The sequence below is a fragment of the Erinaceus europaeus genome, chromosome 9 (genome assembly GCF_950295315.1).
Source record: "Erinaceus europaeus chromosome 9, mEriEur2.1, whole genome shotgun sequence".
Taxonomy (NCBI): Eukaryota; Metazoa; Chordata; class Mammalia; order Eulipotyphla; family Erinaceidae; genus Erinaceus; species Erinaceus europaeus.
In genome coordinates this window covers 22,211,980-22,227,246 of record NC_080170.1, presented here as the reverse complement: position 1 = coordinate 22,227,246, position 15,267 = coordinate 22,211,980, and positions in this window count along the sequence as shown.

Here is a 15,267-nt window from a genome sequence, read left to right as displayed (position 1 = left end):
AAAATTCAAATCCTGACCTTTTTTATATTTGACTTCAGTGAACATTTTTTGGATAATGGCTTTAAGTGACTCAGACAATGATTAGTCTGTTTTGTTGATACTCATATTAGTGCCTTTTCCTTGGCTATATTGTTACTGACATTTTAAAATGTATTGTTTATAGTTGATACTTTTAAAAATGTCTGCATGTTGTATTAATTAGAAGGCCATACAAGGCAACAGCAGGTTCACTAGTGTTATCAGGTCTTTATCATACTTGGCTATTGTGAGAAAATTGTTAACAATAAGGAAAATTAGAGATGTGCAAGATAGATATGATTTCAAAACACACATATATTATTCATGGCACTAATAACATTAATAATAATAGTAACAGTGGATCAGCCTTTACCTCTATCAAAATATAACAGGAGCCCTTCAGGTTTAAAAAGTAATAGTTACAGTGGTCCAGGAAATGGCGCAGTAGATAAAGCATTAGACTCTTAAGCACGAGGTTCTGAGTTCTATTCCCGGCAGCTCATGTACTAGAGTGATATCTGGTTCTTTCTTTCCTGTTTTTCTCTCTACTAAGTAAATAAAAATCTTTTTTTTTAAATAATAGTTACAGGATTTTAAAACATAGGTTGATATCTAAGCCTTGTTAGTATAATAAATTTATATTAAACACGTGAAAGAAATCCACTGTGCAATTAAGTCTGTAGTAATTTGCATTTCTGGTAAGAGATAACTTATGTGCCGCTGCGCTACCGCCCAGCCCCTGAAAATTGTACTTTTTTTTTTAATATTTATTCCCTTTTATTGCCCTTGTTTTATTGTTGTAGTTGTTGTTGTTATTGATGTTGTTGATAGGACAGAGAGAAATGGGAGAGAGGAAGGGAAGACAGGAGGAAAGAAAGACAGACACCTATAGTCCTGCCTCACCACTTGTGAAGTGATTCCTCTGTAGGTGGGGAGAAATGTAGCTAGCTCATGGAACAGAATTCTGTACATTCATTTGCTTCTTGTTTATGGAATGCCTTTAAATTAACAAGAATTCAGTAAAATGGAACTCAGAAAAGAGAGAAACAAAATTAGGGAAATTGTATTATCAGAGCATGGCTTAGTTGTGGTTTTAGGGCGGTATGGGGGATTGAACTTGTTACTTTGGAGCCTCAGGCATGAGAATCACTTTGTATAACCATTATGCTAGCACCCCTGCCTGGAATTTTTTTTTTTTTCCCTACAGGGTTATCGCTGGGGCTGGTGCCAGCACTATGAATCCATTGCTCCTGGAGGCTATTTTTCCCATTTTGTTGCCCTTGTTGTAGTTGTTATTGTTATTACAGCAGTTGTTGGACAGAACAGAGAAATCAAGAGAGGAGAGAAAGATAGACATCTTCAGACCTGCTTTACCTCTTGCGAAGCGACCCACCTGCAGATGGGGAGCTGGGGGCTGGAACCAGGATCCTTATGCTGATCCTTGTGCTTTGTGCCGCTTCGCTACCACCCAGCCACTAAAAATTGTATTCTTTTTTAAAAAATATTTATTCCCTTTTATTGCCCTTGTTTTATTGTTGTAGTTGTTGTTATTGATGTTGTTGATAGGACAGAGAGAAATGGAGAGAGAAGGAAAGACAGACACCTACAGTCCTGCCTCACCACTTGTGAAGTGATTCCTCTGTAGGTGGGGAGCTGGGATCCCTGGAGCTGGTCCTTGCGTTTTGGTTAACCCGTTGCACTACCGCCCAACTCCCTGAAAATTGTATTTTTTTTAATATTTATTTATTCCCTTGTTTTATTATTGTAGTTATTATTGTCTGTCTTCATTGTTGGATAGGACAGAGAAATGGAGAGAGGAGGGGAAGACGATGGGGGTGGAGAGAAAGATCGACACCTGCAGACCTGCTTCACTACTTGTGAAGCGACTCCCCTGCAGGTGGGGAGCCGAGGGCTCGAACAGGAATCTACACCGGTCCTTGCGCTTTGCTCCACGTGCACTTAACCCGCTGCGCTACTGCCAGACTCCCGAAAATTGTATTCTTAAGAAACAAATTATCCTTTGTTGAGTTAGTATTTTAAAACTTTTTGAGTGAGGGCGGAGGGTAGGTAGATAGCATAGTGGTTATGCAAAAAGACTATCATGCTTGAGGCTCTAAAGTCCCAGGTTCAAATTCCCAGCACTACCATAAACTAGTGCTCAGCAGTGCTGTGGTTAAAAAAATTTAAAAAACTAAAATTTTTGGGTGAGTGTTTTAAAAGGCAATACTAATACCATTGAATGTAAAACATTACTTCCCCAATAAAGAAAAAAAAATAAGTAACTAAAAATTTTAAAAAATAAAGGCAGTACTAAATCATTGAGTACACCTGGTTTGGATTACAGATCTGTAATCTGTAATCCAAACTACCTCTAACTTTTTTCCTCCCACCCAGTTTCCTTCCTATTTAGGATAATTGTTTAAACAAATTTAAATCATGGCTTCATGATTGTAAGTTGCCCAGATGAGGTGCTTGGTCTTGTCAGGATTGTTTGGACTAGGTAGTGCCAGTACCTTGTTGCTTGACTTGCTTAGTTAAGGAGATGCATCATACTTGTTGCTTGACTTGCTTAGTTAAGGAGATGCATCATACTTGTTGCTTGACTTGCTTAGTTAAGGAGATGCATCATACTTGTTGCTTGACTTGCTTAGTTAAGGAGATGCATCATACTTGTTGCTTGACTTGCTTAGTTAAAGAGATGCATCATACTTGTTGCTTGACTTGCTTAGTTAAGGAGATGCATCATACTTGTTGCTTGACTTGCTTAGTTAAGGAGATGCATACTTGTTGCTTGACTTGCTTATTTAAGGAGATGCATCATACTTGTTGCTTGACTTGCTTAGTTAAGGAGATGCATCATACTTGTTGCTTGACTTGCTTAGTTAAGGAGATGCATCATACTTGTTGCTTGACTTGCTTAGTTAAGGAGATGCATCATACTTGTTGCTTGACTTGCTTAGTTAAGGAGATGCATCATACTTGTTGCTTGACTTGCTTAGTTAAGGAGATGCATCATACTTGTTGCTTGACTTGCTTAGTTAAGGAGATGCATCATACTTTGGCAGACAGGTTGCTATCAACATTCCCTCGGGTTCCTGGCTATACTTACTTAACTCTGTGTACTTGAAATTCTTATTAGAGAAAAAAACAATTCTCCTTTGTTTATTGTTACTCGAGTTGCTAAGAGCATGTCTATTTGTGGGGAAGTGTAAAAGATTTTAATGAGAGGCCAGATAAGTGTTCAGCTCTGGCTCATGGTGTTTCAGGGTACTGAAATGGGTGGGTGGGTACTCCTGGCTTCAGGCATGGAAGTGTCTGGTAGTCAGTCTTCTATTGTGCCACTTCCCTAGCTAGTTTTGTTTTTAATGTAATAGAAAATGCCCATAGGCCCTAGAGAAAACACTTTTTTTTTAATAGATTACACTTCTTTTTTAAAATTTTTTTATTTAAGAAAGGATTAATTGGGAGTCGGGCTGTAGCGCAGCGGGTTAAGCGCAAGTGGCGCAAAGCACAAGGACCGGCATAAGGATCCCGGTTCGAACCCCGGCTCCCCACATGCAGGGGAGTCGCTTCACAGGCGGTGAAGCAGGTCTGCAGGTGTCTGTCTTTCTCTCCTCCTCTCTGTCTTCCCCTCCTCTCTCCATTTCTCTCTGTCCTATCCAACAACGACAACAACAATAATAACTACAACAGTAAAAAAAAAAAACAAGGGCAACAAAAGGGAATAAATAAATAAAATTAAAAAATAAATAAAAAAAAGAAAGGATTAATTAACAAAACCATAGGGTAGGAGGGGTACAACTCCACACAATTCCCAATCCAGGGAAGCCTGGCCAGCATCCTGATGGCATCTGGAACCTGGTGACTGAAAAGAGAGTTAACATACGAAGCCAAACAAATGTTGACCAAGAGAAAACACTTTTTTAAAAGTTTTTTTTTTTTTTAATATTTATTCATTAGAAAGATAGGAGAGAGTGAAAGAACCAGACATCACTCTGCTACATGTGCTGCCAGGGATTGAACTCAGGACCTGATGCTTGAGAGTCTAGTGCCTTATCTACTGCACCACCTCCCAGACCACAAGTTTAGTGTTTTTTTTCTTTTTATCTCTATTTTATTTTTAGTATTTATTTATTTCCCCTTTTTGTTGCCCTTGTTGTTTTATTGTTGTAGTTATTATTGTTGTTATTGATGTAGTTGTAGTTGGATAGGACAGAGAGAAATGGAGAGAGGGGGAGAGAAAGATAGACACCTGCAGACCTGCTTCACCACCTGTGAAGCTACTCCCCTGCAGGTGGGGAGCCCGGGGCTCGAACCAGGATCTGTAGGCAGGTCCTTGTTCTTTGCGCCACGTGTGCTTAACCCACTGTACTACTGCTCAACTCCCTTTTTTATTTTAACCAGAGCACTGCTCGGCTCTGGCTTTTGGTGGTGTGGGGAATTGAACCTGTGACTTTGGAGTCTCAGGCAGGAAAGTCTTTCTGCATAACCATTATGCTATCTACGCCACCTGAGATAACACTATTTTTTATGGTGTGAAAACATTAAGAGATTACTTATAAAGATTAGTTGCTGAGAAATTCTTTAATCTATAGATATGTGAAAATGTGGTGGTGTGAAGGATTCCGAAGCAGTGCACCATAGCACTGGTAGGTTCCATGAGTGGTGGAATGGTACTAGTGTGTGTCTGGCATAGAAAGGATGGAGAAATTGACCCAGGAGCAGTGTGATATTGGATGTTGAGGCCATGGTGTGTGTTGTCCATCCCTCACCAAATGGATATTGCAAAAGAAAAGGCCTGTCTGTACTTTTAGTGGGGAATGAGGAAGAAAGAGTAAATACAGTGGTCCAGGAGGTGGCGCAGTGGATAAAGTGTTGGACTCTCAAGCATGTGGTTCCAAGTTCAGTTCCTTCCTGGTAGTGCATGTGCCAGAGTGACGGCTGCTTCTCTCTCCTCCTGTCCCTTTAGTTAATAAATACTTAAAGCTAGAGAGACTCGTGCCCGAGGCTCCAAAGTCTCAAGTTCAATCCCTTGCACTGCCATGACAAGCCGGAGTCAATACAGAGAGGACTTTGTGAGAGATGACTCCTGGTGGGAAGAGAAGACACTGTACTAAAGCACGTTTGAAACATCTCAATTCCACTTCCCTAAATGTTGAAGCAGATTTGGCTTCTCCTGAGAGTACAAACAAGTTCTGCTTCAGTATTTTTCCTGTTGAGGCTGTGTGTACACCATCTTAGGAAATAAGTAATTTTCATCAAACTTATCTTTTTATATATATTTTAATATATATAAAATAAACTGCAGTACAGCACAGTGCTTAAGAATTTTTACAGCCATTGAGAATATCTGCTAGGAAAAGTTTATCTAGAAGATAATGTGGAAAAGTAACGTGAAAAGCCCAGATAAGCATTGTAAATGCCATTATTACAGAAGAAAATAATGGCACACAGAGCCTCTGAAGGTGTTGAGGTAGACTAGTGTGACAGCCCTACAAGTGTTTCCTAGTGGTGCATGGATGGATGAATGAATGGAATGACTTCGGCTGAGTCGTCAACTGAAGATTTTACTCTGTGACTCATTGGTGGCACATGAGAAGATAAATGGGATCATGATACATTTCTGATAGTCACACCTGGCGGGGATGATTGTATAATTTTGGTATCTAGCAGGTAAAGCCAGAGATGGTACTACATACTGTGCAGTGTCCATGACAGCTCCCTCGCAACAAAGAATGATCTGGTCTACAATGTCTTCAGGGCCACTACTGAGATACTTTAAGATCAGAAGTGATGGAAAGGAGAAGAGAGCCTGACAGGTAGTGAAAGATCGAGGACATTGTTCATACAGTGTGGCCTTTGGAACCTGGAATAGAGTCTAAACATTATCCCTTTGGGAAGAGTTTTAGTACACACACACCCATGGAGTCTTAAAAATTGTCTTAGTACACACACACACACCCATGGCATGAGAACAGGCATCTCTTTTTTTCTACTCAATTCTGAATTGTTTCCACAGAAAGCCTTTCATTCCATTAAAGAAAGAAAGAAAGAGAGGCTAAACTGAAGGCAGTGTGTTTTTGTCAGAGACTAACATAAATGATTCTTTAGGGGCCACGCAGTAGTGCACTTGATTGAGCACAAATACTACATGTCCAAGTGCTTGGGTTTGAGCCCCTAACCCCATCTGCAGGAGGAAAACTTTGTGAGTGGTGAAGCAGTATCATGGCTCCCTTTCCCTCACCCTCTCCCTCTTATCACCCCATTCCTCTTGATTTCTGGCTGTCTCAAATAAATATGGGTAATAAAAAAATTAAAACGAAATGACTGTTTTTTAAATTTATATTGTTCCCTTTTTTTTTTTTATTATTGTCGTAGTTATTGTTGATGTCGATAGGACAAAGAGAAATGGAGAAAGGGGGAAAACGGGGAGAGAAAGATAGACACCTACAGACCTGCTTCACCACCTATGAAGGGACTCCCCTGCAGGTGGGGAGTTGGGGGCTCAAACTGCAGGATCCTTACACCGGTCCTTGAACTTTGCACCATGTGCGCTTAACCCACTGTGCTAACGCCGACTCCTGACTCTCTATATTCTTTATAAGCCTTTTCTCTGATTAATATAGATTTTTTTGAGGGTTTGAGGTTGGTAGTGAGCCTCCCAGAATATAGAGAGGATAACATGAAGCGGCTCCTGCTTTCTCTTATTTATAGTTTTTAATTAAATATATATATTGTTGTTGGGTAGATATAAATTGAGAGGGAAGGGCGAGAGAGACAGACACCTGCAGCCCTGCTTTACCACTTGTGAAGCTTTTCCCCTGCAGGTGGGGACGAGGCAGATTGAATTTGTGCACACATTACAGTCCATGTGCACTGTAATGTGTGCATTTAACCAGGTGTGCCGCCGCCTGGCCCCCTACAATATATTTTTAAAAGATTTATGAGAGAACGAAAGCATCATCTGTACTTGTCATGCTAGGGATCAAGTGTCAGACCTCACACTGGAGTATCTAAGGCCTTATTCATTATGTCACCTCCCAGGCCACTAAAGACTCCTTTATTTATGAGGCAGGAAAAGAGAGCTAGAGCATCACTTAGCACTTGCCACCAACGGGATTGACTTTGAGACCTCATACTTTGAGAGTCCTATGCTTTATCCATTGTGCTTTGTATTCTGGACTTTTAAAGATTCAGTGTCATTGTGTGTGTGGGAGGGGCCTGTAGATAGCATGATGGTTATGCAGAGACTTCATGCCTAAGGCTCCAAAGTCCTAGGTTCAATCCCCCACACCACAATAAGCCAGAGGTGAGCTGTACTCTGGCATGGTAAAAAAAAAAAAAACTCACGTGAACCAGGAGGTGGCGCAGTAAAGTGTTGAACTCTCAAATGTGGTAGCACATATACCAGAGTAATATCTGGTTCTTTCTCTCTTCATATCCCTCTCATTAATAAATAAATAAAGTATTTGAAAAGGTTCAATGTTAATCTGAATCTTCCTTAGGTAAGTAAACTGTTACCTGTTTATTATGGCTTAGCTTTTAACTCTTGGGTATCATTTAAATTCTTAGTAAGTTTTTTGCTCATTGTTTAAGGAATCCTTCCCCCCCTTTTCTGTTTTAGTACCTAGTGTTTTAGTGTGATTATGCTTTCTTGTTTTTCTGAGAAGTCACTCTAGCCTCCTGCCACAGATGAAGATATAATAGCTTTAATCACCTGGGACAATAGGCTGTGGGCCCTGTGAGTACTGATCTCAAGAGGCTGAACTTAGACTTTCATTTAGGTGATTTATTTTTCTTATTCCAGGAAAACATAATAGGCTGGATTTATTTATTTTAGGGAATTAATGCTTTACAGTGCAGTCACTGATACATGATCACAGTTTCGTTGTGCATCGGGCATATATAGGGTGGGGTGAGCTATCTTTTCCCTTTTCTCAGAAATTAGGGGCCAGGCAGCGGCACACCTGGTTAAGCGCACACACTATAGCACACAGGGACCCAGGTTCAAGCCCCTGGCCCCCACCTGCAGGGGGAAAGCTTCACGAGTGGTGAAGCAGGGCTGCAGGTGTGTCTCTGTCTCTTTCCCTATCTCCCCTCCCCTCTCAACTTTTCTCTACATTCAGTAATAAGATATTTTTTAAAAAAAGAAATTCCAGGGTGGGGGAGACAGCATAATGGTTATGCAAATAGACTCATGCCTGAGGCTCCTAAGTCCCAGGTTCAGTCCCCTGCACCACCAGAAGCCAGAGCTGAGCAGTGCTCTGGTGTTTCTGTGTTTGTCTCTCTGCATAATATAATAAAATTTTTTTTAATAAAATTAAAAAAAAAAGAAATTCCAGAAATCACCCTGAAAGATAAGGCATGTTCCTAAGGGGCATGTGCTTCTGGTCATAGTGGAGCTGCTAGGCCTCAGCCAGCCTCCTACTAAACAAGAGGTAGATAAGATGCGTACAAATTGCCTTCAGGAACTGGGGAGGTCGCTCAGCAGTAGAGCACAGTGTTTGCATGTAAAGAGGCTCTAGGTTCAGTCCCAGGCATCCCAACACCAAGCGATGGTCTGGTCTTTTTTCTTTTTAAATTTTTTTAAAAATCATTTTTATGTATGGATAGATATTGAGAGGGAAGGTGGTGATAGGGAAAGACAGACGCCAACACACTGCTTCACCACTTGCAAAGCTTTCCCCTTGCAGGTGGAGGAGACCCGATGCTTGAATCTGGGTCCTTGCACATTTGTAACTGTGCTCAGTCAGGTTTGCCACCACCTGGCCCTCACTTTTTAAAAAGAATTAAATGGGGGGCAGGGGAAAAAATAATTAAATGGGGGAGTCGAGCAGTAGCGCAGCGGGTTAAGTGCAGGTGGCACGAAGTGCAAGGACCAGCTGAAGGATCTTGGTTTGAGCCCTGGGCTCCCCACCTGCAGTGGAGTCACTTTACAAGCAGCGAAGCAGGTCTGCAGGGGTCTCTTTCCCCCTCTGTCTTCCTCTCCTCTCCATTTCTCTATGTCCTGTCCAACAGTGACGGCAACAATAATAACTACAACAATAAAAATAAGGGCAACAAAAGGGAATAAATCAGTATTTAAAAAAGAATTAAATGGTGTTGGAGGAGGACATAGCACAGTGGTTATGCAAAGACTTCAATGCCCGAGGCTCTGAAATCCCAGGTTTAATCCTCCCTACCTACCCCTACCCCCACACACACTCCCCAGAGGTGATCTGTGCTCTGCTTTAAAATAAATAAGGGTAGGGGAAATAGCATAAAAGCTATGCAAACAGACTGATGCCTGAGGCTCCCAAGTTCAGTTCCCTGTACCACCATAAGCCAGAGATGAGCAATGCTCTGGTAATAAATACCTAAGACTGTAGACAGTGCAGGAGCTTGATACCCCTGGGAGAAAGGTAAAGATGGCAGACACTCAACACTCAGTCCAACACTCAACTTTTCTACATTCAGTAATAAGATATTTTTTAAAAAAAGAAATTTCAGGGCAGGGGAGATAGCATAATGGTTATGCAAACAGACTCTCATGCCTGAGGCTCCTATGTCCCAGGTTCAATCCCCTGCACCACCAGAAGCCAGAGCTGAGCTGTGCTCTGGTGTTTGAAAGCTGTTTCAGCTAAAACTGCCCTAAGAAAACACAGGTTGAGGGGTGGCTTAAGCAATGTGAATTTATGTTACTGCAGTTCTGGAGGCCAGAACCAAGGTTGTTAAGAGGCTTGGTTTATGGCAAAGGTGTTATTCCTGTCTTGTAGTGACTGAGATCTCACCGTGTCCTTGTATGACCTGTCTACAAATTCAGTGGCACTGAGGGTTAGGGTGTCAGCAGGTGGATTTTGGGGGGAAACTACTTCCGGCCGTAACAATAATGAGCAGAGAGGGTATCCAGGCACCACAGTCATCTCCCATTGGAATTCAGGAAAGTGGCTAACTTCTAGGTTGGCCAACCACAGAGGACAGCTTTGCAGAGGGAACCCCAGAAGTCCCGCTAGGTGTTCCTTTGAGTATTACTGAACCCCCACGGTACTGAGGCTGAACAATACTCAAGAGGTCAAGAAGGGCTGACGGTGTTCTGGCTGTCGGCATGAAGTCAGACATTTTGGGCATTCAGTAAGAGGCCCCGGGAGAGTCACTCTTACTACAAACTAGATTGGGAAATAGTAAGCTTTGTTTCCTACAAAGGGCTCAGGCTGTTTTGAAGTAGTTTTCGGAGCCTTCGATGGTGTGAGAGTTTAGGAGACTTTACTCTTGGATGGCTTAGCCCTCATTGCCAAGGTGTGACTCCTGGTTTTTTAAAAAATATATATGCTCAAAGAATTCAAAAATATGGATACAGTAATGGAATTGCAGATATAAAGAAAATGTGACCAAGTGAAACTTCTGGTGTTAAACAGTATAACATCTTATATAACTGACCCATCAGAGTTGCTTAACAGATGATTAGACGCCAAAGAAAAAATTAACACGCAACCAAGAAAATAGCCCACTTGGGTAGTGTGCTGCTTTGCCATGTGTGCAGCCCAAGTTTCAGTCTTGCCCCCTCTGCATTGAAGGAAGCTTCAGTGCTGTGGTATCTTCCCTTCTATCTCTTTGAAAAAGAATGAAAAGCGGCCAGGCGGTGGTGCACCGGGTTAAGCACACAATAGTACAAAGCTCAAGGACTGGTGCAAGGACCCAGGTTCCAGCCTTTTCTCCCCACCTGCAGGGAAGTCGCTTCACAGGTAGTGAAGCAGGTCTGCAGGTGTCTTATCTTTCTCTCCCCTCTCAATATCTCCGTTGTATCCAACAACAGCAGCAACAATAATGGAAAAAAAGATGGCTGCCAAGAACATTGAATTCATAGTACAGGCACCAAGCCCCAGCAATAACCCTGGAGGCAAAAAAAAAAAAAGGTGGGGAGTGAAGCTGAAGAAGTCCTTACATAGATCAGTGAACTTAAAGACAGCCAGGGAGTTGGCTCCGGGTAGAGCACTTTCTTTGCAAACTTGAGGCTTGGGATTTGATCCCCTGCCTCAACATGGGCCAGAACAGTATTGTGCTCTGTGACTCTCTTGTACTCATTTAGTAAATAGACCTAAAAGAAGAAACTATCCACACTGAAGAAAGCAGAATAACTCGGGAGCCAAGCCACAGTTGCACAGCGGGTTAAGCGCACAAAGACCGGCATTAAGGATCCTGGTTTGAGCCCCCAGTTCCCCACCTGCAGGGGGTTCACTTCACAGGCAGTGAAGCAGGTCTGTAGGTATCTCTCCCCCTGACTTCTCTCTCCATTTCTCTCTGTCCTATCCAACAACAATAGCAATGGCAACAATAACAATAACGGCAACAAAATGGGGAAAATAGCCACCAGGAGCAGTGGATTCATAATATTCATAATACAGGCTCCAAGCCCCAGCAATAACTAGAGGGGAAAAAAAAAAAAATATATATATATATATATATATAAAGAAAAAAGGAAGAGAGACACCTGCAGCCCTGCTTTGCCATGTGTGATGAAGCTTTCCCTCTGCAGGTGGGGAGCAGGGGCTTGAACCTGGGTCCTTGCATACTGTAATGTGTGCACTCAACCAGGTGCGCCACTGCCTGGCCCCTTCCATTGCTTTGCATGCTCACTCCGTCTCATTGGAGAGGAAGCAAACATGCAGGCGAGGTGGTGAGCAGTAGATCAGCAGAGCAGGTGCTTGAAGTTGGTGTCCCTTACAGGGCAGGACTAGGTCTGCAGAAGAATCTCCTGACGGCCTGCCACAGCACACCCAGCTCTGCTTGATCTGCATCCAGCCTGGTGTCCGCCAAACCCCCAGTCACTCTCAGGCCTTCTTCCCACCACTGGGACATACAGGCAAGACCTCCACATCTTGAAGTTCTCTGCCTGGAACACTTTTCCCCCTCCAACTCATCCTGTGAGTGGCTGCTTTTCAGAGGTTCCATGTTGACCCTCCCAGAGTGGGCCTCTCTTCCTGCTTGCCCCACAACGTTCATTCACAGCGCTCTAGTTTTTTTTTTTTTTCCCCTTTTGTTGCCCCTGTTGTTTTATTGTTGTAGTTATAATTGTTGTTGGTGTCGTCATTGGATAGGACAGAGAGATGAAGAGGGGGAGAGATGGAGTCCAGTAGCGCAGCGGGTTAAGCACACGTGGTGCAAAGCTCAAGAACCGGCTTAAGGAACCGGGTTCGAACCACCGGCTCCCCACCTGCAGGGGAGTCGCTTCACAGGCGGTGAAGCAGGTCTGCAGGTGTCTTTCTCTTCCCCCTCTCTGTCTTCCCCTCCTCTCTTCATTTCTCTCTGTCCTATCTAACAATGACAACATCAGTAACAATAACAACAATAACTACAACAACAACAAAAAAAGGCAACAAAAGGGAAAATAAAAATAAAAAATTTAAAAGCTTCTGCTTAGCATCAGCTCTAGTGAGTAGCACTGGTTGTCACAGTCATTTTTATTTCTCTCCTATCAAATAAATATTAAAATTAATTTAAAAATTAAAAATATCACATACTGAAACTATTAAAATATTTCCATGAATAGTACTGGGAGAGTCATGGATGATGGGATGGTGCCATGGTATCTCACCTTTGTCTGTCTCTCTCCCTCTTTCTAAAAATAAAAGAATGACCCCACACCTATGGACATCTAATCTTTGACAAAGGGGCCCAGACTATTACATGGGGAAAGCAGAGTCTCTTCAACAAATGGTGTTGGAAACAATGGGTTGAAACATGCAGAAGAATGAAACTGAATCACTGTATTTCACCAAATACAAAAGTAAATTCCAAGTGGATCAAGGACTTGGATGTTAGACCACAAACTATCAGATACTTAGAGGAAAATATTGGCAGAACTCTTTTCCGCATACATTTTAAAGACATTTTCAATGAAATGAATCCAATTACAAGGAAGACTAAGGCAAGTATAAACCTGTGGGACTACATCAAATTAAAAAGCTTCTTCACAGCAAAAGAAACCGCTACCCAAACCAAGAGACCCCTCACAGAATGGGAGAAGATCTTTACATGCCATACATCAGGTAAGAGTTTAATAACCAACATATATAAAGAGCTTGCCAGACTCAACAACAAGACAACAAATAACCCCATCCAAAAATGGGGGGAGGACTTGGACAGAATATTCACCACAGAAGAGATTCAAAAGGCCGAGGAACACATGAAAAAATGCTCCAAGTCTCTGATTGTCAGAGAAATGCAAATAAAGGCAACAATGAGATACCACTTCACTCCTGTGAGAATGTCATACATCAGAAAAGGGAACAGCAGCAAATTCTGGAGAGGGTGTGGGGTCAAAGGAACCCTCCTGCACTGCTGGTGGGAATGTCAATTGGTCCAGCCTCTGTGGAGAACAGTTTGGAGAACTCTCAGAAGGCTAGAAATGGACCTACCCTATGACCCTGCAATTCCCCTCCTGGGGATATATCCTAAGGAACCCAACACATCCATCCAAAAAGATCTGTGTACACATATGTTCTTGGCAGCACAATTTGTAATAGCCAAAACCTGGAAGCAACCCAGGTGTCCAACAACAGATGAGTGGCTGAGCAAGTTGTGGTATATATACACAATGGAATACTACTCAGCTGTAAAAAATGGTGACTTCACCGTTTTCAGCCGATCTTGGATGGACCTTGAAAAAATCATGTTGAGTGAAATAAGTCAGAAACTGAAGGATGAATATGGGATGATCTCACTCTCAGGCCGAAGTTGAAAAACAAGATTAGAAAAGAAAACACAAGTTGAACCTGAAATGGAATGGGAGTATTACACCAAAGTAAAAGACTCTGGGGTGGGTGGGTGGGTGGGGAGAATACAGGTCCATGAAAGACGATGAATGACATAGTGGGGGTTGTATTGTTAAATGGGAATCTGGGGAATGTTATGCATGTACAAACTATTGTATTTACTGTTGAATGTAAAACATTAATTCCCCAATAAAGAAATAAATTATTTAAAAATAAATTAATTAAAGAATGAGAAAATTGGCCCAAGGTGGCCACTTGCTTGTAGTTCACAAGGCCTCAGAACTGCATTAAAAAGCAAAAAAGGGCTAAGTGGTGGTGTACCCGGTTAAGCACACACATCACAATGTATAAGGACCCAGGTTCAAGCCCCTGGTCCCCATCTACAGGGGGGGAGGTTTCACGAATGGTGAAGCAGGGCTGCAGGTGTCTATCTTCCTCTTCTCAATTTCTCTGTCTCTATCCAATGACAAAACAAAACAATAAAAAACACTTGCTTTGCATAGTAGATAATTATCTGGACCAGGGCAGTGCGCTTGCTTGCTCTCCACTCTTTAATGTGAAATGAAGAAGTACTGCCACCCCTCTCAGTGGTGTATTGACTTGTAAGGTTCCTATGTTGTCCTCATTTCCATATTTCCTGAAACCTTGTCTGGGTTTCCTTGACTTTTGCTCCCCCAGCCTTTCAGATGGCTCTGGAAACATCGTATCTTCCCCTGCTTTCTGTTTTCCTGGTAGAAAGAACTCCGGCTGATGGGTCCAGTGGTAACTCAAGTATAAATTAATTTATTTATAACTAGAGCACTGCTCAGCTCTGGCTTATGGTGGTGTGGGGGGTTGAACCTGAGACCTTTGGTGCCTCAGACATTAGAGTCTTTTTGCAAAACCATTATGTTATCTCCCTCTCCTGTCTTCTTTCTTGACGTTTCCTAATCATTTTGTGTGCCTTTTTTTTTCCTTTTAAGATGTGTTTTATTATCTTTTTAATGCTTTTAAAACATTTTTTTATTGGAGAGAGGCAAAGACATTGAGGGGAGGGGTAGTTAGAGGGAGAGAGACACTTGCAACCCTGCTTCACTGCTTGTGAAGCTTCTCCCCTGCAGGTGGGGTCTGGGGCCTTGAATCTAGGTCCTTGCACACAGATGCATCGCCAACCAGCCCCAATTATAATTTGTAAAGACAGACCGGAGCATCAGCGGTATATGTCGTGCCAGGGCCACACCCATGCTAGCACGTGTGCTCTAGCTGCTGCTGCCTCCCAGATGTCTAGACATTTTTCTTTTCTTTCTTTCCTTTTTAAATATTTATTTTACCAGTTTGTTGCCCTTGTTTTATTGTTTTTGTAGTTGTTATTGATGTCATCGCTTTTAGGACAGAGAGAAAAGGAGAGAGGAGGGGAAGGCAGAGGGGGAGAGAAAGATAGACATCTGCAGACCTGCTTCACCTCCTGTGAAGCAACTCTCCTGCAGGTGGGGAGCTGGGGGCTCGAACCGGGATCCTT